This window comes from Bos grunniens, chromosome 11, assembly GCF_055505025.1.
Source record: "Bos grunniens cultivar Pamir isolate PY7600 chromosome 11, Bosgru_T2T1.0, whole genome shotgun sequence".
Taxonomy (NCBI): Eukaryota; Metazoa; Chordata; class Mammalia; order Artiodactyla; family Bovidae; genus Bos; species Bos grunniens.
The window spans coordinates 73,940,379-73,961,391 of NC_141175.1; the positions used below are offsets into that span (position 1 = coordinate 73,940,379).

Sequence of the window (21,013 nt, forward strand, 5' to 3'; positions counted from 1 at the left end):
GAAATGTTCCCTTGGTATCTCTAATTTTCTTGAAGATATCTCGAGTCTTCCCCATTCTGTTGTTTTCTTCTATTTCTTTGCATTGATCACTGAGGAAGACTTTCTTATCTCTCCTTGCTATTCTTTGGAACTCTGCATTCAGATAGGTGTAGCTTTCCTTTTTTCCTTTATCTTTAGCTTCTCTTCTTTCCTCAGCTATTTGTAAGGCCTCCTCAGACAACCATTTAGCTTTTTTGCATTTTTCTTTCTTTTTCTTGGAGATGGTCTTGATCACTGCCTCCTGTACAATGTTATGAACCTGTCTGTAGTTCTTCAGGCACTCTGTCTATCAGATCTAATCCCTTGAATTTATTTGTCACTTTCACTGTTTAATTGTAAGGAATTTGATTTAGGTCATACCTTAATGTCTAGTTGTTTTCCCTACTTTTTCCCATTTAAGTCCTAATTTTGCAATAAGGAGGGCATGATCTGAGCCACAGTCAGCTCCTGGTCTTGTTTTTGCTGACCCTATAGAGCTTCTGCATCTTCAGCTGCAAATAATATAATCAGTCTGATGTCAGTATTGACCATCTATAGTTGTTAATTTTCTGTTGGGGGTACACAGCCACACCATCAACAGAAAACTGAAAATTCGAGTGCGTTATTTTTAAAGAAGCAAATAAGCATTAAATGCCCTTAGCTTCCAATGGTGTAAAGAATTTGACCAGACTCAGAGACCAGTAGAAAGATACATGCTTTTCCCTTCAATAATATTTTGTGCTGCATTGTGCTTAGTCAGCACAACTCAGTTGTTTCTGACTCTTTGTGACCCCATGAACTGTAGCCCACTAGGCTCCTCCGTCCATGGGGATTTTCCAGGCAAGTATACTGGAGTGGATTTCCAGGCCCTCCTCCATGGGATCTTCCCAACCTAGGGATCAAACCCAGGTCTTCCACATTGCAGGCAGACTCTTTACAGTCTAAGCCACCAGGGAAGCCTTAAATATATGCAAATTTTAAAAATTAGGAAGTTAGTTTTTGCTTGTTTTCAAAGTGAGTGAGAAAGAAATGTACTTTCATATATGTGTCTTAAAGTAAAACTTCTAATAAGAATTAGATTGATGAAATCAAGATGATATTCTTCATAAAATAGTCAAAGAGAAACATTTTGTATCTCCTATATTGTTGGCCCTATGCCATAAGAAAGAATATATGTAAAAATTAATGGATTCTATGAAAGAGGAAAGAAGAATGACGCTTATCTGGAAGTAAAATGCTTGTTCGATGTATAGAAAAATCTCACAATGCTAACATCATAACTGTAGGTCTCTTAACTTACATATGAAAAGGAATGTTGATCTGCATGTAGTCAAGCAACAATTGCCAGCGACCATCAGTAAAATTTCTGCATTGCTCTCATATTTATAATTTCTGCTAATGATTAATATTGTACTTCTGTGTGAAACAACCAATTATGTGATTTTTGGCAAAATTTTAAAATAATTTTATTTATACTTTAGATATTTCTTGCATTTGTACTTTTTACGTGTTTGAACTTTTTTGTATCCACTCAATTCAATGTCCAACTGTACACGTTTCCTTAATAATTAGCTAAAGGTATAGGTACTTTTTGAGGTGTTGAAATGAGATGAATGATCCATTCAAAGACTTGTCATTGAGTTGTTACAAGCTAACAGACAAACTCTTACAAGCTAACAGACAAACTCTGATAATAAATTCTACGGAGTAAATTCTAACCAAAGTTTGAAAGTTATTCCTGGATCAGTGATTTAGATTAGTATATATTTAATTTATAGAGAGAAGTGAAGCAAGAAAACTAAAATAGAGAGAATTTTTATTAATCTTCCCATTCTTCTCCCTCTATCTTATCTTAAAGAGACACTAAACAAATCATTGTATGGTGCTATTGACTTTGTCTTTTTAAAATTTAAAGATTATGATGGATTCACCTTACAGAATGCCATTATTTTGATGAAGGTATTTTTATCAAATGTATAGCTCCCTCATATCCCCAAAATTTATTAAATAGTTTTCAAGAAAAGACAAAGCACCTTACCATGCCCAAGTTGAATATAAAACCGAGAAATGAAAAAAATAGCGATAATATATAAATGGTACATCAATGTATGAGTGATTGAATATTAATTTAAACTCATGCTTTCTAAAAGCGAAGACATATGCAAAACTTGGTTAGTTATAGAATTCTAATTAATTCTATCTCATCAGAAGATAATCTTGACAATTTTTTCTATGCTAAAGTGAGTGAAGTCACTCAGTCGTGTCCGACTCCTTGCAACCCTGGGGACTGTAGCCCACCAGGCTCCTCAGTCCATGGGATTCTCCAGGCAAGAATACTGGAGTGGGTTGCCATTTCCTTCTCCAGAGGATTTTCCAGACCCAGGGATCGAATCCAGGTCTCCCGCATTGCAGGCAGATGCTTTAACCTCTGAGCCACGAGGGAAGCCCTTTCTATGTTAAATACAATGCAAATTTGTTCTGAATGTCTTTATCAATGACAGTTGTAAAAATGGATGGTATTTTTAGTAAGATTTAGTAAGATGGTAATAGTAAGATTATAGAACAAATATTTATGATAAAAATGTTTCTTACATTATCCGTTTAAAAGACTGATACCATAACATTGATATTACATTATAGGCTAACAAATACATTTCAGAAGAATTCAAAGCTAACAAGGTTCATGTCTGTAATACTCTGATAGCACAATTTGTAAAGAAAGACATCCAGAAGATGAAATCAGATCATTACTCTATTTTAATTAGTCTCAGATCTTTGATGGAGTTAGAAAATACTGGTTGAATTCTCATATAAGATCCAGATGTATAGCTAATGTAATTGCTGATAGTAGGAAAAATTAAATACCATTTATGGTAATAGAATCATTGTTGTTAAGATTGAGAAAAGATCATGAGTTTCATCCTCAATTGAGTGAAGGATCAACTTACAAGTCTAAACGGATACAGGCTTCAAAAGAATTCTTCCAGAACCAATATTTCCCCTATCTGGGGTCTGCTCCACTTCCCTGGTGGCTCAGAGGGTAAAGCATCTGCCTGTGATGCAGAAGACCCAGGTTCAATCCCTGGGTTGGGCAGATCCCCTGGAGAAGGAAATGGCAACCCACTCCAGTATTCTTGCCTGGAGAATCCCATGGACAGAGGAGCCTGGCGGACTACAGTCCATGGGGTCGCAAAGAGTCAGACACGACTGAGTGACTACACTCAAGTAAATTTATCTGATCCTAAGGTGCTCCCCATGAATTAGGTAGAACTGAACCCTATTGAAGGAAAATGGAAAGGTGAAGCTGAAGTACTGTTGGACAGGTGGGAGTTATTCTTTTTCTGTGAGAGTGTCTTTTCTCTGACATTCCAGTCACAGAGGCACTTGTTTTCCTGTTATCAAGTTTAAGGGCTTATATAAAGTAAATCAACTCACAAGACATTTTGCAACCCATTATTTCAGAAGAATTAAAACACTCTTTCTTAAGAATCTAGAGAACACACATGTTCTACCCTGCCTCCCTAAATTAGACTCAGTCCTAGATCTCTAGTCCCACAAAAATAATAAAATTAATTTCCTTATCCATTGTATCCCAGGTGACTAATAGGGTCTGATAAAACAATTTGACAGCAAATTGCTTCATTACTCAATAAATGAAAGGTGTACTCAGTGAAGGTCAGTGTTCACTTCTTGATGCATATTAAGTGGGGAAATGTAGAAATTGTCATCCTTAGCTTTTCCTGAGACAGTTACCTTTCCTGCTGATAATTTAACCTACTTCATCCCTAAAGAAATTAATAAATGAACATTAACTCCCAGATCTTTTTCTGCATGAACTGAAGGAGTTTCATGCTTTGCCAAGATTCTACATTCTAAATCCCTAGGGCAAAGGGGAAGACTCATTTTGCCACCTGCAAGCAAAAATTGCCCAAATGAGAATCTGTATTACTTATTCAGCAATGGTTATGGGAATACACTCCAGATGGGTTGAATCCGTATCCATAAACTTATACCTTCTGTTCTTACGGCTCAGCAATGCATTTTCACCTCTCCTAAATTTCCTGAATTAAACAATTCCCATTATAAAAATGTAACATAGTCCCTGATCCTTAGATTTGCTTAATACAAATAGGTCTATATGTTGAGATTAGTGATCTTTAAAAAAAAAAAAAAAAAGATTATGTTCCACCTTTTAACGGTCCTGACCCTCTCTCCAAACAATATCTTTCTAACCATTTACAGAGTTCTACTCCTTAGAGTTGAGTTCCTTTCTTTTACTGTGTGAGCCTGTGTCCTGCAAAGGGTGAACACTTTAAATTCATAGATCCTTAGAATGAATTGATTTACTCACTGGCTTTCTTTCACAAGAACCCAGAGCAGCAGGAAAGCCATTTTACATAGAGTAAACCCCTGCTGAATCTGATGTTTCTAATCACATACAAATAAGCAGCAATGTGTTGGATATTTAGTTATCAAGATAGCAAGAAAAAATTTTTTAAAAATGATCTGATATGGCAGAAACAGCTGGGACACAATAATTTATTGGTTCATTAATTAATGTGTCATTTTTCTCTTCCCTCACATCTAAAATACATACAAATTCCAAACAGGTACCTAGATATTTAGAGATTTCTTTCCTTGGAGACTTATACAAGGAAGAAAACAGAAGCATTATTTATTTTTGGTAAGGGCTTAATCTTATTATTCCCATGATCCAGGAGTAGGAATGGGGTTCAGAGAGGAAAGAAAGATGTATAAAATAAGTTATTTTTTCTCTCTTAGACTATGAAGATAATAGAGATGTGAGGGCCAAAAGTAATGATTAAACTATTTTCTTGAGATTGTCTTTCTGTGCATTGAATACCAGGTAATAGTGACCTATAACTGGCATAAAACTATGAATTTACTCACTGTCCATATAGTCAAAGCTATGATTTTTCCAATAGTCATGTAGGGATGTGAGAGTTGGATCATAAAAAAAGGCTAAGCACTGAAGAATTGATGCTTTCAAACTGTGGTGTTGATGACTCTTAAGAGTCCCTTGGACTGCAAGGAGATCAAACTAGTCAATCCTAAGGGAAATCAATCCTGAATATTCCTTGGAAGGACTGATGCTGAGGCTGAAGCTCCAATACTTTTGGCCACCTGATGCGAAGAGCCAACTCACTGGGAAAGATCCCAATCCTGGGAAAGATTGAAGGCAGGAGGAAAAGGGGACAGCAGAGGGTGAGATGATTGATGTTACCACTGACTCGATGGACATGAGTTTGAGCAAGCTCCTTTCCTCGCTGAATGTGTGTGAGTCTTTCTTTATAGTCTTCAACATAGAAGAGCTGTTCTGCTAGTCCCCAATTCAATTTCAGCAAGAGTCGTTCTGTATTTAGTTGTAGTTTTGATGTGCTCATGGTGAAGAGGCTAGCCAAGTGTCCTATGCTGCCATCTTGATAGCTTCCTCTAAAGTAGATATTATTAAATCTTTTTTACAGATAACTGAGATTCAGTACATTAAGATGGCTTGTTTTACATTTCTACACATTTGTATGGAGATGTGTTTTGAATCCAGGGCTCTTCAACTGTAGGTCATGCCACTATTACCAATTCTGATGATTTTTTTTTTTAAAACCAGTCATTAGATTTTTCCTTTGAAGTTAAAGGAAAAATGATGACACATGGAAGGAGTGGTCAAGGAAAGACCATGTGTTCTATTGGCCTGATAGATTTTTACAATGTTGTTTTCTATTGCTTTTAATCCATTTACCTTTTGTGTTTATTTCTTGTGTTAATAATAATTGCTGCATGGATGTTTATTTGTGAAACTATACTCAATGACTGATTTTCATAATCAAAATAAATTATATAATATCCTTACAAGCATATCTTAGAGATATTATGAGATTAGTTTCAGACCACCACAATAAGACAATGTTGTTGTTGAAATATATATATGTTTAGATGAGTAAATTTTCAGTGTTACTCATAACTTCTGAGAGAGTATTTTGAAGCAGTTTGTTTCTTGACTCCTTGACATATGCAGAATTGGGTGTTTAAACTTAAAACCAGATCGTGAGTGAAAACTAAGGATAGCTAAAACTAAAGGAAAGAAAAAAGAAAGGATTCTACCTTTTCTTGCGGGGTGGGGGAGGGTGCGGTGTGGAACTGAGTAGATGGCAAATTTCTTAATTCCCCATGATCAGATCAACTTTCCATCACTATTGAGAGTGAAAAGGCAGTAGATAAGTAATGATGGAAGAGATTCGTCTTACTTGTGTAACTACCTGGTTCCCCTGTCCTGGATACAATCAGAAAAGGTCTAAATGTGAGGTAGACAGAAAGTCTTGCATTCCTAGAATAAATAGAAAATATATTTAAGATATGCTTTAATTTTTTTGAGGCAGATATATTTGTAGAGAAAATATTTTGCAGCTTAAATTATAACCATAAAAATATAGAGATATATATTATTATCCATCTTTGCATCTGTTTATATCTGTTATAAAGTGATATATGTATAATAGTGGAAATAATAATGGTCAAAGGACAGATAACCTAGAATCTGATTTCTGGTCTATCAGAAATAAATTGGTAATATTTACCAAGTCATCTGACTCTAACTCATCCACACCATCTAAAAATGAGAAAAACAGAATAAATAATTTCTGTGATCATTTTAGTCTTCAAAGTTATTTGACTTTACTTACCCAAACTGAGCTCTCTGTGCCTATTAATCTGTTTATCCTTAGGAATAATGAAAAGATGTATAAAAAGTTACAAATCAAAAGAGAAAAAAAAATCAGCAAACATAAAAGCTGAGAATAGTTTGGCTCTGAAATGATCTTTTCAAGGCTACTGTCAACAATGCAAACTGCCACTTATCTAATTCCTTGTGTGTTTCAGACATTGATCCACAGACTTTCTATACATTTCCCTGCAATTATCATAAAAATCATATAAGCATGTACTTTATTGATAAAGCAACTGAAGCTTGTAGAGCTTAAGTAATTATTTTGATGTCACCCAGATAAGTCATCAGAGCCATGATTCAAATATTGTTTTTAACAATAAATTTAAGATTATTTTTATCTTAGGATTACTGCACTTTAAATGGACTCTAGTGCTCAAAGAAGCTTTTTCAAAAATATTTATTTATTTGGTTGCACTGTGTCTTAGATGCAGCACACAGGGTCTTTAATTTTGGCATGTGAACTCTTAGTTGCAACATGTGGGATCTAGGAGAGTGGGGGCAACTCTCTAGTTGTGATACACAGGCTTCTCATTGTGGTGGCTTCTCTGGTTGCAGAGCATGGGCTCTAGGCACATGAGCTTCAGTAGTTGCAGCATGCAGGCTCAGTAGTCGCGGCTCACAGGCTCTGAAGTGCCAGCTTAGTAGTTATGATGCACGAACTTAGTTCCCCCAAGGTGTGTGGAATCTTCCCGGCCCAATGATGGAACCTGTGTCCCCTGCATTGGCAGGGGATTTCTGTCCACTGTACCATCAGGGAAGTCCGCAAAGAAGGTTGTTTAAAGAGCGAGTAAATTTGGTAAGACTTTATTATTATTATTTTTTTTAATGGTCTGATTTTTTTATTTTTTTATTTTTTTTTTCAGAGTATGCCCTTATTTATCTTTTTTTTTTATTCTTCCAATTTTATTTTATTTTTAAACTTTACATAATTGTATTAGTTTTGCCAAATATCAAAATGAATCCGCCACAGGTATACATGTGTTCCCCATCCCGAACCCTCCTCCCTCCTCCCTCCCCATACCATCCCTCTGGGCCGTCCCAGTGCACCAGCCCCAAGCATCCAGCATCATGCATCGAACCTGGACTGGCAACTCGTTTCCTACATGATATTTTACATGTTTCATTGCCATTCTCCCAAATCTTCCCACCCTCTCCCTCTCCCACAGAGTCCATAAGACTGTTCTATACATCAGTGTCTCTTTTGCTGTCTCGTACACCGGGTTATTGTTACCATCTTTCTAAATTCCATATATGTGCGTTAGTATACTGTATTTATGTTTTTCCTTCTGGCTTACTTCACTCTGTATAATAGGCTCCAGTTTCATCCACCTCATTAGAACTGATTCAAATGTATTCTTTTTAATGGCTGAGTAATACTCCATTGTGTATATGTACCACAGCTTTCTTATCCATTCATCTGCTGATGGACATCTAGGTTGCTTCCATGTCTTGGCTATTATAAACAGTGCTGCGATGAACATTGGGGTACACGTGTCTCTTTCCCTTCTGGTTTTCTCAGTGTGTATGCCCAGCAGTGGGGTTGCTGGATCATAAGGCAGTTCTATTTCCAGTTTTTTAAGGAATCTCCACACTGTTCTCCATAGTGGCTGTACTAGTTTGCATTCCCACCAACAGTGTAAGAGGGTTCCCTTTTCTCCACACCCTCTCCAGCATTTATTATTTGTAGACTTTTGGATCGCAGCCATTCTGACTGGTGTGAAATGGTACCTCATAGTGGTTTTGATTTGCATTTCTCTGATAATGAGTGATGTTGAGCATCTTTTCATGTGTTTGTTAGCCATCTGTATGTCTTTTTTGGAGAAATGTCTATTTAGTTCTTTGGCCCATTTTTTGATTGGGTCGTTTATTTTTCTGGAGTTGAGCTGTAGGAGTTGCTTGTATATTTTTGAGATTAGTTGTTTGTCGGTTGCTTGATTTGCTATTATTTTCTCCCATTCTGAAGGCTGTCTTTTCACCTTGCTAATAGTTTCCTTTGATGTGCAGAAGCTTTTAAGGTTAATTAGGTCCCATTTGTTTATTTTTGCTTTTATTTCCAATATTCTGGGAGGTGGGTCATAGAGGATCCTGCTGTGATGTATGTCGGAGAGTGTTTTGCCTATGTTCTCCTCTAGGAGTTTTATAGTTTCTGGTCTTACGTTGAGATCTTTAATCCATTTTGAGTTTATTTTTGTGTATGGTGTTAGAAAGTGGTCCAGTTTCATTCTTTTACAAGTGGTTGACCAGATTTCCCAGCACCACTTGTTAAAGAGATTGTCTTTAATCCATTGTATATTCTTGCCTCCTTTGTCGAAGATAAGGTGTCCATATGTGCGTGGATTTATCTCTGGGCTTTCTATTTTATTCCATTGATCAATATTTCTGTCTTTGTGCCAGTACCATACTGTCTTGATAACTGTGGCTTTGTAGTAGAGCCTGAAGTCAGGTAGGTTGATTCCTCCAGTTCCATTCTTCTTTCTCGAGATCGCTTTGGCTATTCGAGGTTTTTTGTATTTCCATACAAATTGTGAAATTATTTGTTCTAGCTCTGTGAAGAATACTGTTGGTAGCTTGATAGGGATTGCGTTGAATCTATAAATTGCTTTGGGTAGTATACTCATTTTCACTATATTGATTCTTCCAATCCATGAACATGGTATATTTCTCCAAACTCATTCTATGAGGCCACCATCACCCTAATACCAAAACCTGACAAAGATCCCACAAAAAAAGAAAACTACAGGCCAATATCACTGATGAACATAGATGCAAAAATCCTTAACAAAATTCTAGCAATCAGAATCCAACAATACATTAAAAAGATCATACACCATGATCAAGTGGGCTTTATCCCAGGGATGCAAGGATTCTTCAATATCCGCAAATCAATCAATGTAATACACCACATTAACAAATTGAAAAATAAAAACCATATGATTATCTCAATAGATGCAGAGAAAGCCTTTGACAAAATTCAACATCCATTTATGATAAAAACTCTCCAGAAAGCAGGAATAGAAGGAACATACCTCAACATAATAAAAGCTATATATGACAAACCCACTGCAAACATTATCCTCAATGGTGAAAAATTGAAAGCATTTCCTCTAAAGTCAGGAACAAGACAAGGGTGCCCACTTTCACCATTACTATTCAACATAGTTTTGGAAGTTTTGGCCACAGCAATCAGAGCAGAAAAAGAAATAAAAGGAATCCAAATTGGAAAAGAAGAAGTAAAACTCTCACTATTTGCAGATGACATGATCCTCTACATAGAAAACCCTAAAGAGTCCACCAGAAAATTACTAGAAATTTGGTAAGACTTTAAAGGACTAAATGTAAAATGGAGGGAAAACAGAAGGGAGAGAGGGATTAGGGTAGTTTTATACATTTACGTGTACTAAAGTCCAAGCTATCATTAGAGCCTACATAAACACACAGACATGGAACCATACAAACATATATATTGAAAGATAAAGTGCATACTATATACAATGTCTGAACCTTCCAGTAAGCACTCATTCTTTATAGCTGTTAGATAAAATATTAGTTGCATGAATATCAGCGTTTATCTTTTTATACATTTTATTCCTTTATAATGTTTTACAACAGTTATTTGTACATATGAAGGGAGTAAAATTTATTAATTAATAACCTCCCTTCCCAGACATGGTATATTTACTAGCAAAAACCATACTGAGTTTGTTTCATTTCCCACAAAGGTATGTCTATTAACTTTCCTTCATCTCCCACATATCTGTTCACTTGGCAGTTTGATTTTACTTTGGACTATTCACTGCCAATTACTTGCCCAAGTATGTTTAGAGCTTTCCTTCTATAGCTTCATTAATATAATGGAGATATAATGACATAAGTAAATATATTATCATGATCATTGCATTAAGTGATAAATGAGATAGAGCTATTTACCAACTATATGGAAAACTTTGAAAGATTTCTGACAAAAATCTAAAAACTGAAATTATTCCTTTTACTTTCTGGAAAACAGAATAAACGGAATGTTTTTACCATTTTCATATAGGCCTGTAGGTAAGTATTCATAGAAATAAGAATTTCACTTGGAAATGTCCAGTTGTATATTCTACAGCAGCTATTGTCAGTATTAGATTACTGTCAACTACTAAGTTGTGCACTCATCTCACATGCTAGTAAAATATTGCTCAAAATTCTCCAAGCCAGGCTTCAGCAATACGTGAACTGTGAACTTCCTGATGTTCAAGCTGGTTTTAGAAAAGGCAGAGGAACTAGAGATCAAATTGCCAACATCCGCTGTATCATGAAGAAAGCAAGAGAGTTCCAGAAAAACAGCTATTTCTGTTTTATTGACTATGTCAAAGCCTTTGACTGTGTGGATCACAATAAACTGTGGAAAATTCTGAAAGAGATGGGAATACCAGACCACCTGACCTGACTCTTGAGAAATCTGTATGCAGGTCAGGAAGCAACAGTTGAAACTGGACATGGAACAATAGACTGGTTCCAAATAGGAAAAGGAGTACGTCAAGGCTGTATATTGTCACCGTGCTTATTTAACTTCTATTTAGAGTACATCATGAGAAACGCTGGGCTGGAAGAAGCACAAGCTAGAATCAAAATTGCTGGGAAAATATCAGTAACCTTAGATATGCAGATGACACCACCCTTATGGCAGAAAGTGAAGAGGAACTAAAGAGCCTCTTGATGAAAGTGAAAGTGGAGAGTGAAAAAGTTGGCTTAAAGCTCAACATTCAGAAAACGAAGATCATAGCATCCAGTCCCATCACTTCATGGGAAGTAGATAGAGAAACAATGGAAACAGTGTCAGACTTTATTTTTCTGTGCTCCAAAATCACTGCATATGGTGGCTGCAGCCATGAAATTAAAATACGCTTACTCCTTGGAAGGAAAGTTATGACCAACCTAGATAGCATATTCAAAAGCACAGACATTACTTTGCCAACAAAGATCCGTCTAGTCAAGGCTGTGGTTTTTCCTGTGGTCATGTATGGATGTGAGAGTTGGACTGTGAAGAAGGCTGAGCACCGAAGAATTGATGCTTTTGAACTGTGGTGTTGGAGAAGACTCTTGAGAGTCCCTTGGACTGCAAGGAGATCCAACCAGTCCATTCTGAAGGAGATTAGCCCTGCAATTTCTTTGGAAGGAATGATGCGAAGGCTGAAACTCCAGTACTTTGGCCACCTCATGCAAAGAGTTGACTCATTGGAAAAGACTCTGATGCTGGGAGGGATTGGGGGCAGGAGGAGAAGGGGACGACAGAGGATGAGATGGCTGGATGGCATCACTGACTCGATGAACGTGAGTCTGAATGAACTCTGGGAGTTGGTGATGGACAGGGAGGCCTGGCGTGCTGCAGTTCATGGGGTCGCAAAGACTCGGACATGACTGAGCGACTGACTGAACTGACTAAGTTGTGAGTACAGCAGGGTCATGTATTTTAATGACATAAATTAAATCACTAGCTAGCAAACTGTGTACATTATTTCATATGGATTATGTATTATCAAGAAGAGACCACACATATGTGCATGCTTGTGCACATTCACATACACAAATACACAAAGTAAGATTAGCTCAAGTTCTAAATATAATTACTTAAAGATACAAAATCTTATGAAATTAAAAGAGCTTGCAAAGCTACACATCTTGGAACATCACTGTTTAATCCCCAGAGTCCTTAATGAGTGTAAAATGGCTTCCAGTTTCACTGTTGGAGCAAGTTATAATCTTGTCAGAACTAAGAAGTGAAATTGTTTTGCAACCCAGAGCCTACATAATATTAAAGAAGAATTATAAATATTAATTCATCTGAGGCTTGCCTGTTCTTGAACCAAAGTATCAGTAGAGTCATGATATCACTTCTGAGAGAAATCAGTGTCCATGCTTAGAAGTCTCTAGAAAAAGTCTCTATCTAGAGCTTTCCAGCAATCCAGAAACTCTGAAGTTTATGACTTGACTTTAATAATGTTTGATGTAGGTAATTGTGATATTGAATTGGTCCCAGAACCATGATTATATATCTATTTTACAAAAAAAAAACACACTACTTTGTTAATTGTTTGTTAGTATTTCTTTGTTTAACTAGAAATTTCTAAGTATTATAATAATGGTAGTAAAAGTTAAAATTTATTGAGACTGCAAATGTACTTAGAAGTGTTATATGGCTTCAATTGTTATACCCAAGGGTCCACAACCTACAGGATCTAATGCATGATTATCTGAGGTGGAGTTGATTTAATAATAGAAATAAAGTACACAATAAATGTAGTTCTCTTGAATTATCCTGAAACTATCCTCCATCTCTGGTTGATGGAAAAAATTGTCTTCCACAACACTGGTCCCTGGTGCCAAAAAGGTTGGGGACCACTGAGTATAACCACTCTGTGTTGTTTATGAAGTAGGTTCTATTATTACTTATTTTTTATTGATGAAAAAAATGAGACTTAGATGTTAAGATGACAACACTAGTAATCATTACAGCAGGAAATGGAGATTTATAATACTACAGTTTCCACTCTTAAACATTGCACTATGCTTTTTCTCAGAAGCATCGTGAAAGTCCAATTTCATCCAATCCTCTGGATTTTAATTTCTTGGCTCCTTAATTTTAAGCTTGTTACTTTGCTGTATGCCTCAATTCAGTGTCCTTTTCATAGTCTACATAGTACATATTCATTCAAAATAACTAAATGTTAGCAGTAAGAATTTTACCATCCCTAAAATAGAATGTTCAAATGTTCTAAGTAATCTGATATTATGAAAAATCACTATCTTGAATTATGTAAAATAAGATATTAAAATGGACATTTTGACCAAAACACCAAGATAGGGCTATGTGAATTTGAAAGCAAGACCTTCATATACATACCTTACAAAGAAGAAAATTGCAGCCAGTTTCTCAACTCTTCAGCTTCTCAGTTGGACATGAAAAAGAATAGGAAACTAGGTGTGAATTGTTGCCTTAAGTTTCTATCCCTTTCCTGGTAAGAATGTGGTAAAGTGAACTTCAAATGGACCATTTAAAAAAGCATCCTAAGTGATTCTTCGATATAGGAAAACTATACACTGTTCCCTGACTCATACCTGATAAACTAAAGCTGCTTATGGCAGCAGAGTCAATTCAGTTCAGCTGCTCAGTCATGCCCGACTCCTTGCAACCCCCTGGACTACAGCATGCCATGCCTCCCTGTTCATCACCAACTCCTGGAGTTTACTCACTCATGTCCATTGAGTCGGTGATGCCATGCAAACATTTCATCCTGTGTCATCCCTCCTCCTCCTTCCTTCAATATATCCAAGCATCAGGGTTTTTTCAAATGAATCAGTTCTTCACATAAGGTGGCCATATATTAGAGTTTCAGCTTCAGTATCAGTCCTTCCAATGAATATTCAGGACTGATTTCCTTTAAGATGGACTGGTTGGATCTCCTGGCTGTCCAAGTGAGTCTAAGAGTCTTCTCCAACACCACTGTTCAAAAGCATCAATTCTTCTTCACTCACCTTTATTTAGAGTCCAACTCTCAGATCCATACATGACTACTGGAAAAACCATGCTCTGACTAGATGGACCTTTGTTGGCAAAGTAATGTCTCTGCTTTTTAGCATGCTGTCTAGGTTGGTCATAGTTTTTCTTCCAAGGAGCAAGAGTCTTTTAATTTCAAGGCTGCAGTCACCACCTGCAGTGATTTTGGAGACAAAAAAAAAAAAAAAAAATACAGTCTGTCACTGTTTCAACTGTTTCCCCATCTATTTGTCATGAAGTGATGGGACCAGATGCCATGATCTTAGTTTTCTGAATGTTGAGCTTTAAGCCAGCTTTTTCACTCTCCTCTTTCACTTTCATCAAGAGGCACTTTAGTTATTCTTTGCTTTCTGACATAAGATGTGATGTCATCTGCATATCTGAAGTCATTGATATTTCTCCAGGCAATCTTGATTCCAGACTGTGCTTCATCTAGTCCAGCATTTCTCATGAAAGAATTCTGCATATAAGTTAAATAAACAGAGTGACAATATACAGCCTTGATATACTCCATTCCAGATACGGAATCAGTCTGCTATTTCATGTCCAGTTCTAACTGTTGCTTCTTGACATGCATACAGATTTCTCAGGAGTCAGGTCAGGTGGCTTAGTATTCCAATTTCCTTAAGAAATATCCACCATTTGTTGTAATCCACAGAGTCAAAGTCTTTGGCATAGTCTGTAAAAATGAAGTAGATGTTTCTGTGGAACTCTCTTGCTTTTTGATGATCCAATGGATGTTGGCAATTTGATCTGTGGTTCTTCTGCCTTTTCTAAATCCAGCTTGAACATCTGGAAGTTCATGGTTCAGGTACTGTTGTAGCCTGACTTGGAGAATTTTGAGCATTACTTTGCTAGCATGTGAGATGAGTGCAATTGTGCAGTAGTTTGGACATTCTTTGGCATTGCCTTTCTTTGGGATTGGAATGAAAACTGATCTTTCCTAGTCCTGTGGCCACTGCAGATTTTTCCAAATTTGCTGGCATATTGAGTGCAGCATCTTAGCAGCAGCATCTTCCAGGATTTGAAATAGCTCAACTGGAATTCCATCACCTCCACTAGCTTTGTTTGTAGTGATGCTTCCTAAGGCCCACTTGACTTTGCATTCCAGGATGTCTGGTTCTAGGTGAGTGATCACACCATCGTGATTATCTGGGTCATGAAGATCTTTATTGTAGACTTATTCTGTGTATTCTTGCCACCTCTTCTTAATATCTTCTGCTTCTGTTAGGTCCATATCATTTCTGTGCTTTATTGAGCCCATCTTTGCATGGAAATTTCCCTTGGTATCACTTCTTTTCTTGAAGAGATCTCTAGTCTTTCCCATTCTATTGTTTTCCTCTATTTCTTTGCATTGGTCACTGAGGAAGCCTTTCTTATCTCTCTTTAGTGTGCTTTTGAACTCTGCATTCAAATGCTTATAGCTTTCCTTTTCTCCTTTGCCTTTCACTTCTTTTCTTTTCATAGCTATTTGTAAGGCCTCCTCAGATGACCATTTTGCCTTCTTGCATTTCTTTTTCTTGTGGATGATTTTGATAACTGCCTTCTGCACAATGTTCTGAACCTCTGTCCGTAGCTCATCAGGCACTCTGTCTATCAGATTTAATCCCTTGAATTTCTTTGTCACTTACACTGTAGAATCATAAGGATTTTTATTTAGGTCATACCTGAATGATCTACTGGTTTTCCCTACTTTCTTCAATATAACTCTAAATTTGGCAATAAGGAGTTCATGATCTGAGCCACAGTTCACCTCCCAGTCTTGTTTCTGCTGACTGTACAGAGCTTCTTCATCTTTGGCTGCAAAGTATATAATCAACCTGATTTTGGTGTCGACCATCTAGTGATGTCCATGTGTAGAGTCTTCTCTGTGTTTTTGGAAGAGGGTGTTTGCTATGACCAGTGTGTTCTCTTGGCAGAACTTTATTAGCCTTTGCCCTGCTTCATTCTGTACTCCAAGGCCAATTTTGCCTGTTACTCCAGGTGTTTCTTGACTTCCTACTTTTGCATTTCGGTCCCCTATAATGAAAAGGTCATCTTTTGGGGGTGTTAGTTCTAGAAGGTCTTGTAGATCTTTATAGAACCATTCAACATCAGCTTCTTCAGCATTGCTGGTTGGGGCATAGACTTGGATTACTGTGAAATTGAATGGTTTGCCTTAGAAACAAACAGAGTTCATTCTTCTGTTTTTGAGGTTGCATGCAAGTACTGAGTTTCGGACTCTTTTGTTGACTTTGATGGCTACTCCATTTCTTCTAAGGTATTCTTGCCCACAGTAGTAGATATAATGGTCATCTGAGTTATATTCACCCATTCCTGTCCACTTTAGTTCGCTGATTCCTAAAATGTTGATATTTACTCTTGCCATCTCCTAATTGACCACTTCCAATATGCTATGACTCAGGGACCTAACATTCCAGGTTCCTATGCAATATTGCTCTTTACAGCATCGGACATTACTTCCATCACCAGTCACATCCACAACTGGGTGTTGTTTTTGCTTTAGCTCCATCTCTTCATTCTTTCTGGAGTTATTTCTCCACTGATCTCCAGTAGCCTATTGGGTTCCTACTGACCTGGGGAGTTCATCTTTCAGTGCCCTATCTTTTTGCCTTTTTACAGTGTTCATGGGTTTATCAAAGCAAGAATACTGAAGTGGTTTGCTATGCTCTTCTCCAGTGGACCATGTATTGTCAGAACTCTCCACCATAACCCATCCATCTTGGGTGGTCCTACACAGCATGGCTCATAGTTCCATTGAGTTAGTCAAGGCTGTGCTCCATGTGATCAGATTGGTTAGTTTTCTATGATTATGGTTTTCAGTCTGTCTGCCCTCTGATGGAGAAGGATAAGAGGTTTGTGGAAGCTTCCTGATGGGGGTGACTGACTGAGGGGCAAATTGGTTCTTGTTCTCTGACTCATACCTGATAAATAAAGCTTTTTATGGCAGCAGAGTAAAGTGTCTATACTGGGATAGAATGCACCTCCCTAATGGATTCAATTAAGTTCAGTCACTCACTCGTGTCTGACTCTTTGCGACCCCGTGGACTATGGCATGCCAAGCTTCCCTGTCAATCACAAATTCATGGCGTTTACTCAAACTCATGTTCATTGAGTCGGTGATGCCATGTTACAATCTCATCCTCTGTTAACCCCTTCTCCTCCGGCCTTCAATCTTTCCCAGCATCAAGGTCTTTTCAAATGAGTCAGTTCTTCCCATCAGGTGGCCGAAGTACTGGAGTGTCAGCTTCTGCATCAGTCCTTCCAATGAATATTCAGGACTGATTTCCTTTAGTATGGACTGGTTTGATCTCCTTGCTGTCCAAGCAACTCTCAAGAGTCTTCTCCAACACCACTGTTCAAAAGCATCAATTCTTCTGCACTCACCTTTATTTAGAATCCAACTCTCACATCCATATATGACTACTGGAAAAAACGAAGCTTTGACTAGATAGACCTTTGTCCGCAAAGTAATATCTCTATTTTTTAATATGCTGTCTAGATTGGTCATAACTTTTCTTCCAGGAGCGAGCGTCTCTTAATTTCATGGCTGCAGTCACCATCTGCAGTGATTTTCGAGCCCCAAAAAGCAAAGTCTCTCACTCTTTACATTGTTTTCCCATCTATTTGTCTTGAAGTGATAGGACTGGATGTCATGATCCTAGTTTTCTGAATGTTGAGTTTTAAGCCAGATTTTTCACTCTCCTCTTTCACTTTCATCAAGAGGCTTTTTAGTTCCTCTTCTCCTCTGCTATCAGGGTGGTGTCATCTGCATATCTGAGGTTATTGATATTTCCCCCATCAATCTTAATTCCAGCTTGTGCTTCATCCAGCCTGGCATTTCTCATGATATACTCTGCATATAAATTAAATAAGCATGGTGACGATATACAGCTTTGATGTACTCCTTTCCTGATTTGGAACCAATCTGCTGTTCCATGTCCAATTCTAACTGTTGCTTCTTGACCTGCATACAGATTTCTCAGTAGACAGGTAATCTTGAATGGAATAGAACAGGCAATATGCAAGTATTTCCTTGGAATATGTGTGAGTCATGAGAAAAGTTGAGGTAGCCTGGAACTGACTAAAGTCCTATTCAAAAGACTCCTGCCAGAAAGTAGGAACCTCAAAAGTATTCAGGTAGGACAGATTGTCAGAGAAACAAAACTAAAGGAGAGCAATAATAGCCTGCTAGAGAATATTATATAATTTTAAAAAATAATACAAGGAGATTCAGAGATTGTTTATTGGTAATAGGAACTTAAGAATCTTTGAACTTTTGCCAGCTCCACAAAGCACAGAACCAACTTACAATTGCACTAATTCAAGAAAGACGTTTATTTTTCTTTCCCAAGTCCACTCTCTCCCTGATCTCACCCTGTAAAGATTTAAAACTGACTCTGTTGCTAGAGAAACAACAAAATTTCTTCTAATAACAGGAAAAACAACAAAGCAAACCTTTATGCAACCTATAGCACAACTGAGCTGGGATTGGAATGGGTGTACCAAGTCGCTCAGTCGTGTCCAACTCTTTGCGACCTCCTGCACTATAGCCCACCAGGCTCCTCTGTCCATGAGATTCTCCAAGCAAGAATACTGGAGTGGGTTGCCATTTCCTTCTCCTTGGATTGGGAAGAATAGGAAGTACACTAAATCCAGTGCGATATTTTTATTACTATCTTGGATAGAACATTCAAATTTCTTAATTGAGTGTGTGTTTTAAAATCTTGCAGCAATGATAGAACTGTCAGTTACATAATAATGAGTATAGAAGTATGGGTCTTAACGAATATTTCACCTGGTATAGGGGAAAAGATCCCAAACATAAGTATTTCAATAAACCACTTGATTGCATTTTAAAATATCCATCTAGGACTCTGTTTATGTTCATGGTAGTGTGAGGTGATTGGGTAATTTTCCTTTGAAGAAAATAAGTGTGAAATTAGCTAAAATAACTATAAATAACTATTTCAAGACACTGGAAGATGACCAAAGACAGGTTAAAAAATTGAGAAGTGATTATTTATGAACAACTGTTACTGAGTCATAGAAGAATGGATCATTTGTTGATTAGGGATATTCCCATTCCTATCAGCTTAGGTTCAGGAATGAAATCTCTAACTTTACTTGCCAGAGCAGGTGGATTCAGCTGACACATTATTGACCAGAGATGTATTAATATGTACTTTGTTACCCAAACATTATTGACCAGAGACATTTAAATGTTCAGTTACATAACAAATCACTGGACACAGGCATTCAGTTCAGTCGCTCTGTCATATCTTACTCTTTGTGACCGCATGAATAGCAGCACGCCAGGCCCCCCTGTCCATCATCAATTCAGAGTTCATCGAAACCCATTTCCATTGAGTCGGTGATGCCAACCAATCATCTTATCCTCTGTCTTCCCTTTCTCCTGCCCCCAATCTTTCCCAGCAACAGGGTCTTTCCAAATGAGTCAGCTCTTCACATCAGGTGGCCAAAGTATTGGAGTTTCAGCTTCAACATCAGTCTTTCAAATGAACGCCAAGCACTGATCTCCTTTAGGTGGACTGGTTGGATCACCTTGCAGTCCAAGGGACTCTCAAGGGTCTTCTCCAACACCACAGTTCAAAAGCATCAATTCTTCAACACTCAGTTTTTTTTTTTTTTAATAGTCCAATTCTCACATCCATACATAATGACAGGCAAAACCATAGTCTTGACTAGATGGACCTTTGTTGAAATAGTAATGTCTCTGCTTTTTAATATGCTGTCTAGAATGATCTCTGTTCGTTTCCAAGGCTAACCATTCAATATCATGGTAATTCAAATCTATGCCCCAACCAGCAATGCTGAAGAAGCTGATGTTGAATGGTTCTATAAAGATCTACAAGACCTTCTAGAACTAACACCCCCAAAAGATGACCTTTTCATTATAGGGGACCGAAATGCAAAAGTAGGAAGTCAAGAAACACCTGGAGTAACAGGCAAAATTGGCCTTGGAGTACAGAATGAAGCAGGGCAAAGGCTAATAAAGTTCTGCCAAGAGAACACACTGGTCATAGCAAACACCCTCTTCCAAAAACACAGAGAAGACTCTACACATGGACATCACTAGATGGTCGACACCAAAATCAGGTTGATTATATACTTTGCAGCCAAAGATGAAGAAGCTCTGTACAGTCAGCAGAAACAAGACTGGGAGGTGAACTGTGGCTCAGATCATGAACTCCTTATTGCCAAATTCAGACTGAAAATTGAAGAAAGTGGAGGAAACCAGTAGATCATTCAGGTATGACCTAAATCAAATCCCTTATGACTATACAGTGGAAGTGAGAAATGGATTTAAGGGACTAGATCTGATAGACCGAGTGCCTGATGAACTATGGATGGAAGTTCATGACATTGTACAGGAGACAGGGATCAAGACCATCCCCAAGAAAAAGAAATGCAAAAAAACAAAATGGCTGTCTGAGGAGGCTTAGCTGTGAAAAAACAGGAAGTGAAAAGCAAAGGCAATAAGGAGACATGTACCCATTTGAATGCAGAGTTCCAAAGAATAGCAAGGAGACATAAGAAAGCCTTCCTCAGCAACCAATGTAAAGAAATAGAGGAAAGCAATAGAATGGGAAAGACTAGAGATCTCTTCAGGAAAATTATAGATACCAAGGGAACATTTCATGCAAAGATGGGCTTGATAAAGGACAGAAATGGTAGGGACTAACAGAAGCAGA

General features: G+C 37.5%; 1 non-coding gene across 1 annotated transcript; it reads left to right on the forward strand.

The window, feature by feature from the left end:
* The first annotated feature begins 3,040 nt into the window (after positions 1-3,040).
* Positions 3,041-3,112, forward strand: TRNAH-GUG (transfer RNA histidin (anticodon GUG)). The gene has a single exon. It is a non-coding gene; the product is annotated as a tRNA-His (tRNA).
* The last annotated feature ends 17,901 nt before the right edge of the window (positions 3,113-21,013 follow it).